Here is a 20,525-nt window from a genome sequence, read left to right as displayed (position 1 = left end):
AATTTTGTATTGCATGCAATATACATACATAGTTCGATGTAGAGCTTCGAGTACTCGTAGATAGCTCACTATGTTTACTATCGTTCGGTCATCGGTGTCCGGATAACCTTAGGAAGTTACGGTGTTAGGTTATTACTATTTGGTTATTTTGTTGCTATTGTTATTTACTTGCTATTGGTTCTGTTGCTATTTATTTAATCATAAGAATTGAGCTGAAGCCATAAGCTGGTGTGCAACAAACAATCTGATCGCATCGCAACATGTTCGGGAACATTGCACCGAAATGAACAAACCAAGAATCTCGTTTGCTTGACCCATCATGACCTCTCTCTATTTATTAGAATTCCTGAATGTATACTTTTTTACTTAAAAATCACTATCATAATCAAATTCTCCAAAATCTCTTCTTTTCTATCATTATAAAGCACTAGCATAAATAGTTGAGGCTAGAAAGAAAAGAATTAGAATTACATAACTTAATGTATTTGCCAAAACACTGAATCGCAATAAACGGGACTACTCCCACCTCTCATTCCCACCGCTGCAACTCCTGTGTAGCCAGGATCTACAGCTTGACCGGCAATAAAAATCCAATCAGTGGAGGTCGCTGAATCTGTATCGCAATAACAAATTAAATACGGGTGTACCAACCGATACAATATAGCAATAGCAGTGACATGCGCCGAGTGCGAGTCGCCCAGTGAAACGCCTGGGCAAGGCGAACCGCATGCTCTTGGTGGTGTAGGATGACCATATTCTTTGTAATTAATGAAATTATCAACTTTTCTGCTGCTAACGTCAAACTACCATTTATTGCTGATCCGCTAAGAGTATTACTATTGTTTTTAGGCGCTTGTACTCGTCCTTGTGTAAGTCTCTATAAGCTCACTGTTTTTTCGGGACATAATTTGGGTACTGAAATAAAAAACGTTATTGTCAGCATCGTTTTTATTTAGATTATTAAAATTCAAAAACTAGCATCTAAGCTGCGTTACCAAATTCTTACCACCCCAATACCTCAATAGCAATTGAAAAGACATCTTTTGGGCAATCTGCACTCTTTGGACGATATTGATAAAAACAAAAAAGCACCTAAAATAATCCTAATGAGTGTCCGCTACCTGGTCACCGCATGAGTCAGAGGCGGCGCGACAGGTTTAGTGGGTCGCGGATCGCTAGCCCAACCTGCCCTTATGTGTGCTAGCCATCGCCTCATTTACACCTGTCGATTGCATCGATAGCCAATAGACTACCTAGATAGAATAATTAAGCATCAGGATGTCATTTCTTGTCAACGAAGTCGGGTTTGTCTTGGAAAATATGGAAGCTGTTTAGTTTAGGAGTGACGTTCTAAGGCTTCGCTTCGCAAATTTAACTACCATAATAAGAATGGAATGCATGAGATAGTGAGTCCGTACTCCGTGGGAATAACAGCTAATGATTTTCCTCCAACTAAACCGAGCTTTTTGATGATTAGAAAAATCAATTCTACGGGGTTCAAACCCATCACACGTGAACCACTTGGTATGAAAGCCTTCTTCTTTCAGTCTTAACTTTGCATTCAATTGCTCTAAAAAATACTTATCTACCTAAGTATTAGGTACAGGTTAGGTTGGGGCAGAAAAGTTCTCGAGTGGCGGCCACGAGCTAAAAGACGTAGTGTGGGTACCACACTAGGTAGACCGACGTTCTGGTGAAGGTTGCGGAAAATACCTGAATGCGTTCAGCGCAGGACCGGTCGTTATGAAAATCCTTGGGGGAGGCCTTTGTCCAGCAGTGGACGTCATTTGGCTGAAACGATCAGTATTAATCTATTTTAATTTAAACTATTTTAAGATTCTAAGCTTAAAGTGTAAACGCCACGTCAGTCATGCGTCAGTGTGCGCTCATTAAAGCGGCGCAACTTTTAATGGCAACACTTTCGATGCAGTCAAACAGCCAGTGTTGCCAGTTGACCGATAAACGTCCACGTAATTGACAGTCTTAGAAAATGATAAGAAACATTGCTAGCTATTTTTAGCAATATTAACCATGTTTAGTAATTTTTAGAGCTCAAGTAGATTACAAACCTTTTATAAGTTAATGGTGTGTGTAACAAATCTTTGATCCTAATGCCCGTTTTCACCATCAATCCCTAATTTTGTTGTTGTTGTTGTTGTTTTCATAAGGGTCACTTAAAAATCAAGGATTGATGGTGAAAACGGGCATTAATCTTTTAAAAGCGTATGTTTATGAGCAGAGTAAAGTAAAATTGAACTTACATTATCGCTACCACAATACATTACCACGTACAATTACAATATCGCTTGATTTAAAGGATTAATCAGAATCCTTACGGTACTTCTTAGTGCAGTAGGTTTAAGTAATCCATAACTTACAATATTTACAGCCTTATAAAAGGTTCTAGAGTTAGAATGTTGCAGAAATTACAGGTAAATTAGGATATTTCACAAGTAAGCATTAGGTTCTAAGAAATGTCTACCTGAGTATCAATTTGGGATCCATTCATCGTTCTCAAATCGGACGTCATTATAACATTCCCCGACGTAGAAATATGAATGAAAAAGGCTGGGTTGCACCACCTTTTTATTTGTCAGGAAATGCATGAAATTGCATACCCACTGGCCCGGGGGAACCAGTGGGTTATGTAAGGCTCTCCCTGCCAGATGGGCAGGGCCTACTCACTAAAACCTGACGGTGTCCTCTCAAAGTCTTTGGGACGGAACTACGAGTTATTGTCCGAACTAGACAGCCTAGACTTATTATTCTTTCGCGGCTCCGCCCCAGATTGTGGCTCGCTCTGTTTGAGCAAGCGACGACTGGCTTCAGGAGAGTAGTACCTCCCCTGGTCTTCGCTAACGGTGCGTGTGAACACGTCATGCGCGCGCCGCCGCCACGGGTCGGGTTGCACCATCTTACTTTAACTTTAACAAACGTTAAAAGTCTGTCAAACTCCATACAAAACACCGGTTATGGTTAAAATCATGGTTAAAATAAGGTGAAGCAAAAGCAACTCAGCCTAAATGTTACGAGAAGCTCTTAAAGCACCACAGTGTGCCCTTGTTTTTTTTTACTTTAGACTAGTTTTTGCCCGCGGCTTCACCCGCGTGAAATTTAGTTTGTCACATATAATGTATAAATTATAGCCGATGTGTTATTCTGGGTTATAAACAATAATACTGTAAAGTTTCACCAAAATCCGTTCTGTAGTTTTTGCGTGAAAGAGTAACAAACATCCAGACATCCAAAATTTCGCATTTATAATATTAGTAGGATAATTTTCATGATTATTAAGTTTTAAGAAGTACACTTATGATAGATTTATGCATAGTACAGTCTATAAAGTAAGAAATCGCCTGTACACCAACCCAATACTGGGCAAACAAGTGGAATGCTAAGGGTCATTCTATTTGTTAGCACTGCAACTGGTTGCCCATCGATTGTAGTAAGGACGAAAGTCGATAGCATTTTATCGACAATCTTTTTGTCTTAGTTTTGTTGACTATCGAAAATTATGACGAAAATATTGTTAATTGTTACCTACTTTTATTTAACATTATAGACATCAAATGTTGTTAGTTTTGTTGCCTATCGAAAATTGTGACGAAAATATTGTTAATGTTACTACTACTTTCAATATTATAAACATTAATGTCAGAGGAGACCATCATTAATTTTCTACGATGGGACTGATTTGCTTTGTTATACCAAATGTGGTTATTTTAGATGAATTAGATCTTGTAGCTTTACTCTGCTTAATAAAAAATCTTTATTACGTTTATAAAACGCAGAAAAAAGGTTGAGACAATCACTATCTACTATAAGTATTTATAGGGCTTTTTTAACACATTCTTATAAACCCCTATCCGAATCAATCTGCAGCTAGCCGCCAATATCGAGTATAAATATCGATATCGAGGGTCATCACTCCATAACGCTTGGCACACTGGCCCATTCATGCCACCTGTGATGCTAAGAGCAGAGTAAACAACCTACTTCTGGTACCCTCCTTGTCTTTCGCAGGTGGTGTGAACGGGACGTAATGTATGTACCTATGTACATTCATTCATAAAAAGAAGCTCATGAATGAATGAACATTATTCCCAAACTTGGGTGTACTTTCAAATAGGGTAGTACCAGTTAATGGACGCTACGAGATTAAACCCGTTGAATTGTCCGAATATTGCGTCCAAGATAAGTAGCAACTTATTGCTCAGTATCTCAATAAGTTGATTGTTAAGATAGAAAAGCTTTTTTAATAAATTAAAATAATTGGAGGAGGCCTATATACGGAAATGGACGTCCCATGGCTGAAATGATGAAGAAAATGCGCTTTATGGACTCGAAAATATGGCTTTAGCTTATTTAAACGTCCAAAGACTGGCAGTTTATCTTAACTCGTTCGTTAACAATGCACTTACATATTTTTTACTTACAAATAATCAGAAAATCGACGAGTTAAATTGTGTTTGACTTTGAAAATAAATTCAGTCTTGACTTACTACTACACCTTAGTGCTTACGGTCGTTTTATAACACATAGCGTAACGATAAATTTTATCAATACTATACCTCTATTACCGCATCGCAAAATAGCATAGCAGTAATTCATGCTAATCTCTTCTGTAATGATAAATCTTAGACCTAAACTCCTTCAGTCCTCAGGCGATATGCAATACATAATATGACATGCCAATGTAGAGTTTACAAACATCAAAATGCAAAGAACTGTTACAGATAAAATTAATAGCGTTGAAATAGAGTCCAATTTCAAACTAGAGTTATTAAATCTGAGGTGGTCATTTGACATACAATAAAAATCTAATGCCTAATGTCAGTCCAGTGTTAGTTGCTGAAAAAGCATAGATAGGGCCCAAAAATAGTGTCAGTATTTTCCAAATAAGATTGTCAAACTGAAGTAGAGAAAGAAAAAGATAAAATAATTCTAGTATTAAGACTTACTCAACTCTTCAAGTATGCATCATCCTACATTGCATCTCATTTAACGTATGGTGTGATTGCAGTCAAATACCTGCTTAATTCTGCATAGAAAAACTTTCTGAATTTAAAAACAGGATACCTAAAGTCATAGATCATGTATGAGAAACTATTGTTGTCTATGTCGTCATCATCATCATCATCTCAGCCATAGGACGTCCACTGCTGAACATAGGCCTTCCCCAATGCTTTCCATGCTGCCCGGTTGGTAGCGGCCTGCGTCCAGCGCCTTCCTGCTACCTTTATGATGTTATCGGTCCACCTTGTGGGTGGATGTCCCACGCTGCGTTTTCCGTTCGGTTCCGTTCGTTCCGTTCCGTTGTCTATGTGTCTATTGTCAAATGAAAAGAAACATGTAGCTCTAACTTTGAACTTACTGGTTAAATAAATTATACTTCTATGCTTTCTCCGACAGCCAGAGGTGGTCATCTACCATCATTTATCATTTTAGTCATTTAGTTATGTCATTGTAGGTGTGACGGTTTGCCAAATATTTTGTATGATACAAATTGCTTTATATGACGGGGTCATTTATGTGGAAGATCTGATATTATTATAGTGCGTGTGCTCTGATTTTTTTATTATGTAAGACTATAAAAAATATCTGAACTTAAAGATGATCGAATAAACTTGACACGAATAAAGGAAAACAATTGTGAATCAAATAAGTAGTTTTATTTTGGTATAGTAGACCAACGATAATTTATATCTTGTTTCTAGTTTGCATCCTTATTCCTTTCAGGGCTGATTATATTATTGCATGAACATCGCAGTTAAAAGGGTTTATTATCTGCAACTACTTATACGTCACAAGTGTGACGAATTTACATTATTGATGAGTCTACTCTGTACACAAACCTGTTAAAAGATACGACCCTCCTCCAATGTAACAGCTACAAATGTATATGTATAAGATAATAATTTTCAAATTGCTTTGATGTGAACAAGTATCTAAGAAGTCTCTTAAGGAATTTTGAGTAATAGAATCACCCGGTAGAAGAAACACAACCAGTAAATAAGCTATATACAAACCTATTTATGGAAAATATGCACTGTTGTGATTGATTAACCAACCAATTTCCCTGCTAAATCTTATTTTATTCGAATTCAGACATATTTCAATGCATATTAAACACATAACTGACGTAACTGTTCATATTTATCAGGTACATATATGTACCTAGAATACGTTATAAATTATACATAAGTAATCATCACACCGATCGATTCTTCCTCATTATCACTAGGTGAGACAAATTACATGTCTATTATATCGCCTAAAGCGTGCTAACTGCTTCATTTTATTTCTTTAAGCACTTATAAAGCGTTTTAACAGCTTTAATGCTCTAAATTGAAGGGTTAGCAGTTATGTCATTTTATTTCGCTCAATTGCGTCTTTATGTAATGAAATATTACGATTGCAGGCCGAATGTAGTCGTCCTTTGAGTTATTGCTAACATGTTTCTACAAGGCGTTCGATTTCACGAATGTAGGGTTATTCGCGCGATTTTTTGGATAGTAGTAGGTATTGATTGTGTTTTCGCTATTGAGTTTCGTTAAATTATTTTATTTCAAATAGGTAGTAATTTAATCTTTACTGCCTATTATGTTAATGGCTTTCCTTTTGTATCAGGATTTTTAAGTTTAAAGTTACAGCATTATTAAGTTTAAAGTTACAGAAATCGCAGTTTTGGGAATCTCACAAGAGGCAATTGTTAGTGTATTGATTGAGAACTAACATTAATGTTCTAATATTACACATAATTAAGCTTTTAACCACCAAAATATTATGAACATTACCAATTTGGAACCAAGTAAAGTATGATTGTTTACATTATTCTCAAGACAGCCAGTACTAATCTAGAATTACATACGCAGTAACCTTATCACTTTAATGTGCGAAAAGCTACCATAGTATAGTTAATTCACCGCGCAGGAGCAAGCGAAATTAAAATTAAATTAGCAGTTGCGTGTGTGATCTTATTATGTGACGATTATGTCAGTTGCCTAGTTTCGGGAACAAGACCAGTCACTAAGCAGTTTTAAAAATGGAATTTAATAGTTTTTTTTTCAGAGATAAATGGAAAAGGCTATTCTGGGTGTTTCTTTACGTGCTCAAATCAGAAATGAGGAGATCCATAAACGAACTAAAGTCGCTGAGATAGTCCGATGGATTGGCAAGCTGAAGTGGCAATGGACATAGCACGCACAACTGACAGCTGGGGCAGCAAAGTTCTGGAGTGGAGGCCACGTACCGGCAAGCGCGGAGAGGGCGTCCACCTACAAGGTAGACAGATGAACTCACAAAGGTAGCAGGTGTTAAATGCAGGCCGCTGTCACCCTAATGATTTCCAGATGATGACGTCCGTCTAGTGGCAGTGATAAGAAGTTTAAAGAAAGCCTAAGTAAGTACCACTGCAGGATTCAAACCCTAAAATATAGGATGGAACAGGGCGTAACTTCACCAACCAAGCCCAGCAAAGATTATTGGAGCGGGGGATGAAACACATGTAACTAACCTTATTCATCATCATCATCATCATCATTTCAGCCATAGGACGTCCACTGCTGAACATACGATTTCCATAATGTCCGGTTGGTAGCAGCCTGCATTCCGCGCCTCCCTGCTACCTTTATGAGGTCGTCGGTCCACCAACCTTATTGCAACATATTTCTTTATCAACAATCGTGCCAATTGAAGCGTGCAACAAATACATAAAAAGATTTTCACCGACGAATCGAACCCGGAAAATCCGTATCTCAAATCTAACCACTAAAACTTTTACTTTTACTTTTAGTTTAATATAAGTTTTGAAACAGCCGATAATAATCTAATAAAAGTTAAGTCACTAATTAATATTGACGCGCGCAAACCAAGACTTGCATAGTATGAGGAAGTAAATAATTACAGACAGACACGTATGACATACGATCTTAGCCTACATAATGTACCTATTAGTTAAGTACCTTAACCACAAACCCGCAATTCACTGTCATAATTTGACAGTTGTGTAAACAAGGTGTCTCTAATAAAAAGTTAACTATAAAATGACGTAAGAATACGTAATTTTACACTTATTGAGCTTATGTTAATTAACGGTTGCAAAGTATGCCCATTACGATCCTTGCTAAACGGTTTAAAACCAATCAATCATCATCGACTGTGGTAAATATGTGGTAACGCGAATAAAAGTAGATAATTGGACAGTGGTTCTCAAATTTTAGATTAAAACGATGTAATAAACAAAACACTTTCTTTCTTTCTTTTCTTTTTTCAGCCAAATGACGTCCACTGCTGGACAAAGGCCTCCTCCAAGGTTTTCCACAATGAACGGTCCTTTTCCACAATGGGCGGGGCACATAGCTCGTAGAGACGATGGCCGTTGGGGCAGGAAAGTTCTCGAGTGGCGACCACGGGCTGGAAGGCGTAGCGTGGGCAGGCCTCCTACTAGGTGGACCGACGATCTGGTAAAGGTCGCGGGAAGAGCCTGGATGCGGGCAGCGCAGGACCGTTCATTGTGGAAAACAAAACACTGTCGTAAATTAAAAGAAAGACTAGGCAGATACCTAAGTATAGAGGTTCTCTTTATACTTAGTTAAAAATATTTTAAAACTATGTCAGACTATCAAAAACCATACCATGTCATTGTTTTTGTATACTACTTGATAAAAATCGAATAAACAGACGGATTGAGAGAATCTAATTCTACTAATCTTACTCTACTAGTGAGGTCTAAATCTAACTCACCTTTAGTAATTTTCATCATAAAGTAAAGTTTTTTATCCACTATAAATCCACTTAAATAAGGCATAAATAACATTTTTTTTATCGAATTGCTTATTTTTATTAATGAGTAGTCCAACTACATTTTGAGAACTTATGGCAAATGGGCACTAATTTGCATGCATCATAAAGACGCTTCTTCCGCCACGCTGGCCAGCAAAATAACGAACTAAAGCTATTCATCATTAATCCATTAATAACAAGGCCCACTATCACACAGTAACGTAACCAATAAGTATTATTTAATTTTAAACTTGAATATTCTCTATGCGTTTTTACGCATTGGCCGTCAAACAAATCAATCAAAATCAAACCAAAAAGGCTTTATTTACTCACACAGACATTGAAAACATACCTACATGAGATGTGTACATTATGTTTAGTTAATTATTTAATTTATTTAACGTATTAAGGTCAGTTTATACTAGTAGGCTCTTGAAGAAAGGAAGAAATAGAAAAATAATGTATATGGTTTAAGTCAATGTAAAAAAAAATCTTAAAAGTTAATTAAACCCATGTTTTGTCACCTGTCATCCGTTTTGCATTGGAGGGATTCTGATTAATTTTTTTGCGGGTCCAATGACTGTTTAAGTTTCCCCCGGGACAAACTTGTCCTTCACTGGTTGGGTTTTTATTGGCAGTCAAGCTGTAGATCCTGGCTACACAGGAGTGGCAGCGATGGGAACGAGAGGTGGGAATAGCTCCGTTACTTTAAATTGCCTTAAATTTCATAATAAAAATGCCAATATAAGTTACATAGCGTGAGATAGTTGCATTTGTCATGAAACCAAGGTATCAGTTACTTCTATTACACAAACTAAAAGAATGCGTGATTAGACTCTCATAAGAATATTACAGAGTTTTGCAAGTAAGTTTTTATAAAATTAAAAACTAACAATCTTAATAATACCTTTAAACATTCATTTTTGCGACACGGTACGGATTGTAACTTAGTTTTTAGCTAATTTGTTTCAAAACTTCGTAAGTACGAGTGTAATATTGAAAAGACAAAAAAAACTACTATAGTATAGTTAATTTATGTATAACCTTTCAATACTCTACTTAAAGCTCTCAAATGATATAAGAGCATTAATTTAACAGCTACAACATTCACTCATATAAAACCTCTAACCCAGATTATTTATTGCATATAATGCTATATACAAATGAGCCCTTTTACTGACTTTAAGAGGCCATATTCACATCGTCACTTAATGATTTATTTGACAATAATGTCACAAGGAAACTTTCGCAGTTAAACTGGAGAAATCGAGATTTGTTTATCTAAAATTACATGGTTAAAGATAACTTTTACGAATTTAATTAGCTTTTGTCTCTTACAGAATGACTATAAAGAATTATCACGTAAAAAAACCTTTTATAACAGAAAAGAAAGAACTAAATCCGTGACTGATCGAAATTCACGAGGGTGAAGCCGCTGAAAGGGTCCATTCCACTTTGATCGCCTGGATCAGATCACCCAGGTGATCAAAGTGGACTCCAGGCGACACTTTGGTGTCCTTTGTGATAAAAAAAGAAGAAGTGACAATCCCATGGATTTTTTTTTGTCTTCGGCACTTTTGCGATTTTGGTTAAAGTACCTAATAATGTGCTCACAGTTTTTATTGAACTTCGAAAGTTCTGAGCTCCAAGGGCGTTTAGTTGCAGTCTGCTAATGGATACAGTCTGCTACCAAACGTGAAAAGAGAGAGAGATATGAAGCCCACTTTGATCACCTAGGTGATTTAATCCATGGGTGAACAAAGAGCACAAAAGTGTCACCTGGAGTCCACTTTGATCACCTGGGTGATGTAATCCAGGTAATAAAGTGGAACAGACAGCTGAAAGAAGCTTGTATATCACAATGACGATAATTATGAACCAATTTTAAACTGAGCAAACAGAGTTTTATCAAATAAACGGGGATTCCAACGAGTTTCATTCCAAACTGATGATATCTGAAATGTCTAGACGATCAATCAAGCGTACGAGTAGACTATACGCCCTAACTGCAGTTCCCAATATCGGAAAATTGATGGAGTGTCGTCTGCATGCACTGCGTTTATTCGGAAAATATAATACATACGAGTACATACGTCATATAAAACTCATCGTGTTCCTATGATGGGATTCATCGATTAATTCATAAGTCTGCCGCCTGGCTCTACATTTAATACTCGTATACATATCCTACTAAGGCTGAGTTGCACCACCTAACTTTTACCGTAACTTTAACGATAATCGGTATTTTTGTATGGAGTTTAACAAAATTTTGACGTTTGTCAAAGTTAAAGTATTCGCACGCATGAAAATACATAGTTTGAATATTTTTTCCCGTTTTTGCAACATTTTTCTATGATTCTCTGTTCCTATGGGTATTATGGGTCATCCCTAAAACCTTGCTCAGTAAATGGATTTTCCAGTACAAAAGTATCCAAGCAAAACTTTATTCGAACCAGTAGTTCCTGAGATAAACGCGTTTAACCCAACAAAGTCTTCAGCTTAAAGCTAAAAAAGTATAGATTTAATAATATTTAATTGGCATAAACCTCTTGCAGTATTCTTATTGAATCTCTAATAGAGATCATCTATCTTATTTATCGTACCCAAGAAATATTATTGCCATCGGTCGGGTCATATAAAACTAGCTGGTAATAGAACCAAACAAACCACTTATGCGTGATATTTACATTACAGGAAAACTTTCAGGATAATACAAAGATACACAGATTAAGATGGTATCTGCGCTCTATGGTATAGGCTGAGGCTGAGGGCTGGAGCGTTGTTATGGTAATGGCCACTCGAGCGAAGAACGTCTGAGTCAGACATTTTGCGACGTGTGAGTGTGAGTCAGCAAGATAGCAAAAGCCGTAAAGTATTCCTTAGCCTGTCTGGTTTTGAGACCAATATTTCGGTATGAAAAAACATCCGTGTTTTTGCAGACTGTACGGTGCTGAAGACTTCTTCGAAACTTAGAAAGCAAGTGCTTTTAAATGTTTACAACTTATTTCGATCAACGAGAAGATTCGGTATAGGTATGGAGACTTCCGAATAATTCCTCTGCCTAGGTATATAACTTGGTACACGATGAAAATAGGTAATAAGATACCTTTACGGGGTAGTAATAAGAATGTATCATGTTTAGGTAAAAATATCAAACTTCTTGTATTTAAAGTTGTTGGATAGATATTTATAATTTGTAATTGCCTATTTTCATCATGTGCCTATTCGAGTTACAAAAGCTTCGTTGCTCGGACTAACTCGTTCAGTCGATTGCATTGCATGCGAGTAGAGTAGAGAACCTAGAAAAGCAGATGTAGAGAATCGGGATGTTTGTAGTCGCCAAAATAACCCTGAACACCGATAACACGTTATTTTATCTTTGAGTTTGTGCCCGTGGACATCCATCCATGCAATGGCTGATGATGATGAAATACAATAATTTTCCAATTAAAAGGCGTGTATTGTACTGAACAATCTGACGTGTGAACGTCTCGTTATCTTGACAAGTTGGTTCCCATATTGGCCACGCATGTTTGGCCAACATGTAACGCACACTTTCGTCACATACCGAACGGTATTAGCGTGGTGTATGCGTATCGACAAATTGTTTGCCTTTCGCCTCCTTTGGCGGGTCAGGTCGAGGGGCTAACGAGACGGAAGTAAGATAAACATTATTATAGCTGATTAATTGTGGACAGCGAAATAACAACAGCCTGCTCAAATCGTGCGAATAATTTGTAAGGACTAGTCGAGCGCGCTAGACGTTCAATAAGACAAAACACAAAAAATCTGTGTGCACGTCAAATTGTTTCATCAAGATAATTATCCCACACGCTTTAAATATTGGAGGCCAGTCTACAGAAGTATTTGACGTGAAAAGTGACTTAGTTTCTTCCGCTACTTCTTCTCAGCACCAGCCCATACTATGTTATCCCGAAGTGGTGGTAGAGCAAGAGCAAGCTATATTAGGGACGTGTGCCTTGGAAAGGGCTTATGTACTGAATAAATGATTTTAATTTGAATTTGGTCAAGTGATTTATTTCGAACGATGAGAAGAGTTTCAACTGCTCATGACAGACCAAATAAATAAATAAGATAAACCTACAATTAAAATTAATCTAGTCTCACACAGCTTTACGTACGGTTTATGCTTTGTGCTAGCTGCTTTATTTGAGCTGCGCACGCGTCTCAGACACAATGGCGGGTGTCAAATTAAGATTGATGGCCGCTAATTCGTGTAATGTTATGTAAACTGCGATTGACAGATAGTCATACCATTTGCCAGGTGAAGCGGTGAAAACATTTGACGTTTGATTAATTTTAAGGTCTGTTACGTAATTCATACCTTTTCCGAACTTTTCTGACACTAATCAAAACTATGTTAAATTCTAAATTGTGCTTTCCGCCCCCGGGTTCGGCCGTGTGGAATTTTGTCTGTCACAGAAAAACTTTATTGCGCAGGTCCCTGTTTCAATAACCGGGATAAAAACTATCATATGTCCTATCCCGGGATGGAGTAGTTTAGGCGTGAAAGCAAGACAGACAGACAGACAGAGTTACTTTCGCATTTATAATATTAGTACCTATAGATGATTTACATACCTACTGTATGTCCATTAGCTTTCAACTTTGACTGCAGTAATTTTTCTCTGAAATAGACGATAGCGTATCAAGCTAAACACTGTGGCATCTTACGCCCGTATTCACAAACATTATTATGAAGTCTCACAGTGCGCGTGGACGCACAGGATGACACACAAACCAATCAAAGAGCTCGTCACTTAAGCAAGCATCGTACTTTGTGAAGACGGGTGTTAATGTAGTGGTAAATGGTGCTATGGTTGTATGGTCATGTGTGATCGACTATATTTTTTATAAGGCACTAAGATTTAGTAAGTTTTAAATTAATCGATCTTATTTTAATTGGCTATCACTTAATAGTTATTATATTTTTTTTTATTCCTAATTACATTTACATGAACAACAAAAACTCTGACAAGGAATACCTTATGTAATGCATACCTTTAAAGTTACATACTATGTTTTAATTAAATCATAAAATATAATTTACTAGCACTTAATTGTTTTTATTCTAATCCGTCTTACACGCAAACGCTTTTTACTAGTTTTAAATTGCATAACTACTTAATTTGATTATCAGAATCCATAACTATAATGGTATGGCGACATTGTGGATGAAAGTATTGCTTATTGCCTATCGTAATACCAATTAAGTGTACTCACTATTTACAGAGTACTGACTGCGCAAACCCGAATCGCTTACGAGATTGTTGTAGACTTTAAATAAAGAAACTTTGTAGCAGCAATGACAAACTTAAGTGGCAGTAGGCAGGGCACATAGTTATTAAAATTTCTAGCATTGCATCTTAAAGTAATTTATAAATAACTTGAAAAAATCGAACTGCCTAAGATGGGAATCAAACCCATGATAGTTGCATAGCTGATAGAGCGGATGGCCGATTAGGGCAGGAAAAGTTGTGGTAAGTACCTATTACTAATTCAAAAATGCCAATTGAGTTAAATCCTGTATCCAATTCAAAAGGGAAAAGGGGATGATTCTAGTGTTCAAATATTCTTAATTAACGACCAAGTTTGAATTCTTATAAACTTTAATAGTGTTTTTAAGAAGTTTCCTGGTGCATCTTCTTGCTCAGTCAGTACACACTTAATGACACCAGTATACCTAATACCTTATTATAATTCGACATCCGAACACATGTGATTGATGCTACAACGGATTAGGGGGGAGATGCTGTGGCATAATATAATATTGGATGCGCGGGCGCAGCGATGGTGATATTAATATTGATTGTTTAGATGCGCCATCTCTGACAAGCTTTCTTTGATGTTGTTATTACGAAGCTGCGGTGAAATCTATCATACGATGATCGAATGTTTGGTTGTTATTTATAAAGTGATAGGCTTCAAATCGACGTTATACTCGTACTTATAAATGTTTTGAGCCCTGAGAATATTAAAATATTTGTTACAAAACAAGACTTTAGTAGCAATTGGCAAAATTTTTAGTGAGTGTGTTTAGCTTCAAAGTAGGTACTTAGCTAGGCCCATAAAATTATATCTCTCTGTAATAAATAAGAATTACCAACTGGTAAATTACGTTGCTATTCAAAGTGATTTTTATCTTCTTGTATTGTCACTTATTCTTCACATCGCCATAAAACTTGATAAGGTTTACACAACAAGTAGTCCAATAAAACGATACTTATCTAAACTAATTGCACCAGTTATTATATTGAATACTAGCTTTCCGCCCGCGGCTTCGCCCGCGTGGAATTTTGTCTGTCACAGAAAAACAATATCGCGCGCGTATTTGCTCACCGTTTAGACCTACCCTGGACTACGACAAACATTTTAAAACCAAAATCAGCTCAATCGGCCCAGCTGTTCTCGAGTTTTAATCAGACTAACGAACATCAATTCATTTTTATTTATATAGAAGATTACATACTTTCTAGATAAACTACTTCTGCTCATCAATTCCCTACGAAAGTGATGGTTATCACTTTCCCACTGTTTGATTTAATAATTGCCATGGATTTAATCGGACTTTTATGGCCCGTGGGACAGTAACAACTTATAATAATGACACATCATGGGGTTTCCATTGTCGTGGCAGTAGTGGGAACGGGACTATGCCCACCTCTCGTTCCCACCGCTGCAACTCCTGTGTAGCCAGGATCTACAGCTTGACCGCCAATAAAAACCCAACCAGTGAAGGTCAAGTTTTCAGTAGTGGGTAGCTTTTTTAAGCAATTTACTACTACGGCTTTGACTACTCGTATTCTTTAGCAGTGCTGCAATATTACAAATCAAATCAAATCTTTTAACAGTACTTTGGCCCTATCCAGGGTGCTTATACTCGTCCCCAATACAACTTGCCCTACCACTTCGGGACAACATACGGGCTGGTGCTGAGAAGTGGCGCAAGAAACTCAGTCACTTTTGTCAGCCTAAGCTCTTTCATTACAGGAATTTTATTTAATTGTCATCGTTAGTTTCAGTACCTATCGTCTTAGTTTTCTTACGCAGTCTCTGCCACCTCCTTGAAGTCATCGGTCAATCGAGCAGATGGTCTTACGCTAGGTTTTCCGAGACGTAGTCTTCAGTTGAGAAAACAGAACAGTCAATTACTTAATATCACGTATAAAAAGGGTGATATTAAATCAGGTACCTAATTCTGATAAAGATTATGCCTAAAAAATTATGAATTAATTACAGCCGACAGCACAGAAAACCAAATGTAGTCGTATGAAAATTCGACTTTGACAAACGACAGCGATTATGAGAAACGTCTTGGGAAAGGAACGTCGTTAAATCAGCAATTAGCAGAAGACGACTACTCGTAGTCGGTAGTCGGAAACAAACGAGTTACGTACTGGACCTAGTTCGCGTTCTCACTTACTTAACTATGGCAATAATAATAACATTTTATTACACACCTCAGTTTAATTATAATGGAGGCAGACGCCGTAAGTCCGTTCTACATTTTCTTATTGTTAAAAAAACCCGGTCGAGTTAACTGCGCACCTGGCAGCCGTGACGTCATGAGGGCTGAGTGTGAGTTTACATCAAACGCGCTCACTAGAAAATTCTAGTTTTTGAACATTCCCCGCTAGGGGTGCTGTACAATCCGTCATTTTTTGACGCGCTCACTAGTGTGATGTAAATTCGCACTAGGCCCTCTGATACGGACGGGGCAAACGTGCGGAGATATGAGGGATGTGGGTGGGAGTTGCATTTTAGTGAGGTGCGCAGTTAGCTGGATCGGGTTGTAGATAATAAATGAAACCTAATTGTATAACCAAGCACACATAGCCACATAGCCATACACTAAGCATAAATTAAAATTAAAATAATAATTTAAATTAAATAAAAAAAAATTGTTCATGATCTCCATTTTCATGAATCGTACAAGGCTCAAAAGGAGAAGATAATAAATGGTCAATCTGTGTTCTACTGTTTCTACTCTGTGCGATCACTGCTTTTAACTTCATTCAGAGTTAAATTTTGAATCTTTGGTTATCTAAGCTGGCAGTATGGCAGTGTATGATGGAAATATTACTTCCCTACACATTTCGCTTTGATTGGACAATGTCTTATCAAGAAATGGAATTCAACCTTTTCTAGACTGCCAGTCCATTGGGAAACCTGATATAAGGTCATACTGCTAAAGTTTGGCTTCTATGCCAAACTTTGCATAAAAAAGTCCCTACTTCCCTGCTTAATATTATAAAATGCGAGGTGTAACTCTGTTTGCTTACGCTTTCTCGACTAAACCACTTAACATCAAAATATGAAATGTAATATTGCAATAATTTGAGTCCCGGGAAAAGGCATAGGATAGTTTTTATCCCGGTTTATTTAAATAAGGACGTGGATGATAATTTTTTTCTGTGACAGTCAATTTTTCAGTTTCGCGGGGAAAGCTAATATATTCCATAAAATGTAAACATTGAGTACAAAGCTATATTTTATATCTCAAAAAACGCTTGCTGTCTTGTCATATTTTAAAATTATTCAAAATTGCCTAAGTCAGTTGACACGGACTCTTACTTTTGAACGGAACAGAACTGTCATTGACTACATAACATTACATATTAATCACTCCGGAATCGGAAAAAAGTCTAAACCAATTAAAGACATTCATTTTCTCGACCGCAACGAATCACATGACCAAGCGATATTCAATTAACTGTACAAACAACCGATTACTGATCACAAAAAGAGTAACACATAACTGTTAGGCCAGACGCACACTATGCGACACAACTAGACAGCTCAGCGACTAAACATGATCATCATCTCAGCCACAGGACGTCCACTGCTGAACCATAGACCTCCCTCAATGCTTTCCATGTTTCCCGGTCTGTAGCGGCCTGCATCCTGCTACCTTTACAATGTCGTCGGTCCATCTTGTGGATGAACCCTGCTAGGCTTTCAGTGGCTATTGCAATATGAGATTAATTAACTAATTAAACAAGATGATTTTAACTCGTTATCATTTTTAGTCCCGAATAATCCCATCTATCTTTCCCATGTTGCAACTCCTGTTTAACAGTATCTACAGCTTGGCCTACAATTAAACCCAACCATTGAAGGTTGAGTAGTCTTAGGGGATAGCTAACCCTCTTGGAACCCGCCTCGAAATTAATCAGACGAATAAAGGAAGAGTTCGAAAACGACAAGGTGTTGACGACCATTTTGCTGTGTCATAGTTTTATTGAAAGCTCTACACAGAGTTGCCCTTATTTGGAAACGCAAAGTAATGGACACGATCAAAAAGTGGTAGAAATATAAACCGCTTCAGAAACGAAACTTAATAAAAAAAATTAACCCTTGGTTGCGTGTGTTTAGTCGCTAAGCTGTCTTATAGTGTGCGTCTGCCCTTACATGCATCCTGTCGTATCTAAAAAGGTAAACACATAACCTACTTATTACACCATTTCTCAATTGTTACAATTAAATAATACAGGTCACTTATCTAAGTCAGTATTAAGTATCGCAAATAATTAGCAAGCACACTACATGTTCTAATTAAACTAAAGATACGCTAAGTAATTGTATAAACACTTATATAATAATTAATAACTCGCAAAGTTTCGCATACTTGTCCATGTTTTGCGATGCCATTGTAGAACAATGCCTTCTAATGGTATAGTCAACCATAAAATGATGCGATAAATAATAATATTCCTAAAGAAAACTAAGTATGTCATTTTCACTTAACACTACAAAAGTATCATTAAACTAATAAAAAGTTTAATTTTGACTGGCAAAAAACTATACATGTAATTTCTAGACCAAAGTTTATTTAAAGCCTTAACATCCGATCAATAAAAACAATTTAAATAAATTTCAAATTAACTTTTCATTCATACGTGTGAAAAAGACAATTGAAAGAGCGTTGCTGTTCTCTAAAGTTTTATACTATTCTCTGCAAGACTATTTGTAATTTAGGCTGGGTTGCACCATCTTACTTTGACTTTAACAAATGTCAAATTCCATACAAAATACACCAGTTATCGTTATATGTAGTTACGGTTAAACTTAGGTGGTGCAACTCAGCCTTAGTTTACCTATTGTCAAAACCAGTTGAGTGAAGAAGACTGATCGTTCATTTTCAGAACCTTTGATCGCCAATGTAAGTAGCCACGTTAACATTTATAAAAAGAGAAGTAACGCTAAGTTTATTAAGCTAACTGTACTAAAGCTTCGTTCTATAAAACAACACGTTTGTCGTGTACCGGTAATAATTTCGTTATCAGTGCAATCGTGTGCAGATATGCGAACAGGTGTATAGTATTTTAGACCTCATTCCTTTAGACATAAGAATCATACGTAGAATATATTTGTCTGAACAATTGGGGTCTTTGTAACATTCCTTTCCTATAAATATTATGTCATAATACATGTAAAATATGTAATTAGACGGATAAGTATGTTACGTTTTCTGTATCTATAGATTAATGATTATTTATTTCCTTATTAAAAACATTATTATCAATAATAAACTCTGAGTTAGATGGCAAAGCAAAGGTGGATATATCACCATATCTACGAGTATTATCAAAGCTTGATAAAGCTTTTCTCAAATGATCAAGCTTTACACAAGAACATAGCTTTTGCATTTATTTATTTTGACGATTTAAGTACAAATCTAAATTAAGTATAAATAAAGCTTATGTTACTCTTAAGTATCAACAAAACACTGTAAAATGACATGTCTTCAAAATACGTTTAGTACCTACTTTTTACGTTCATTCTCCCAAACTTACATATTTACAGGGTTACGCCCCAACCCCAACTTTTTGAAACGCCAAATGACGTCCACAGATGGACAAAGACCTCCCCCAAGGTTTTCCACAATGAACGGTCCTGCGCTGCCCGCATCCAGGCTCCTCCCGCGACCTTTACCAGATCGTCGGTCCACCTAGTAGGAGACCTGCCCACGCTACGTCCTCCAGCCCGTGGTCGCCACTCGAAAACTTATCTCCTCTTTCTTCCTTCCTTTATCTATACTGAACTCAACCTGAAGCTTTGGCACGCAATTTCTTTGACACCCTGTATTATAATAATAGGATACGTTTATATTACTAGTAGGTAAAGAAAATGGGCTACCTATAGTCCGATTTTTAATTCGACGGAATTCTGACAGCTGTCATTTTTTGACAATTCAGATGTAATAAGCCTTTTTTGCTTTGAATTATTAATAAATAATATGAAATGAAATTTCATCAAATACAACTTACAAGAATTAACTATTGTTTGTTGTGTCAATTCAATGTACACTAATTATTATGTACATTTTAGAGTTTAAATAGAAAAAAACGTGTTTTTAACACAGTAAAACAACATATTATCATTAACGAAAATATGTATTGATCATCAATCATCATTATCGTCGTCATAATCAACTTGGATTATAAAATTGGCATCTTGTTAAATTGGTTATTTTATGAACCTAAGATTTTATTAACAAAAGGATTTTCATAAAAAAGGTTTGTAACCCATGGATTCTTGGCCAGGGAGTCCAGTAATAGAAAAATAATTTCCCAATTTTTTTTGTAACTTCAAAAATATGATAATAAAAATTCAAGTAACCATTTTGAAATGATCAGTACATTTTTAAGCCTTTGTTTTTCAAGTGAAATCTTAAATTCAAGAAAGGATTATTTTTTAATTTGTGAATATGCTCTCCA

The sequence above is a fragment of the Ostrinia nubilalis genome, chromosome 4 (assembly GCF_963855985.1).
Source record: "Ostrinia nubilalis chromosome 4, ilOstNubi1.1, whole genome shotgun sequence".
In the NCBI taxonomy this organism is placed as follows: Eukaryota; Metazoa; Arthropoda; class Insecta; order Lepidoptera; family Crambidae; genus Ostrinia; species Ostrinia nubilalis.
This window is presented reverse-complemented; position numbering follows the sequence as displayed.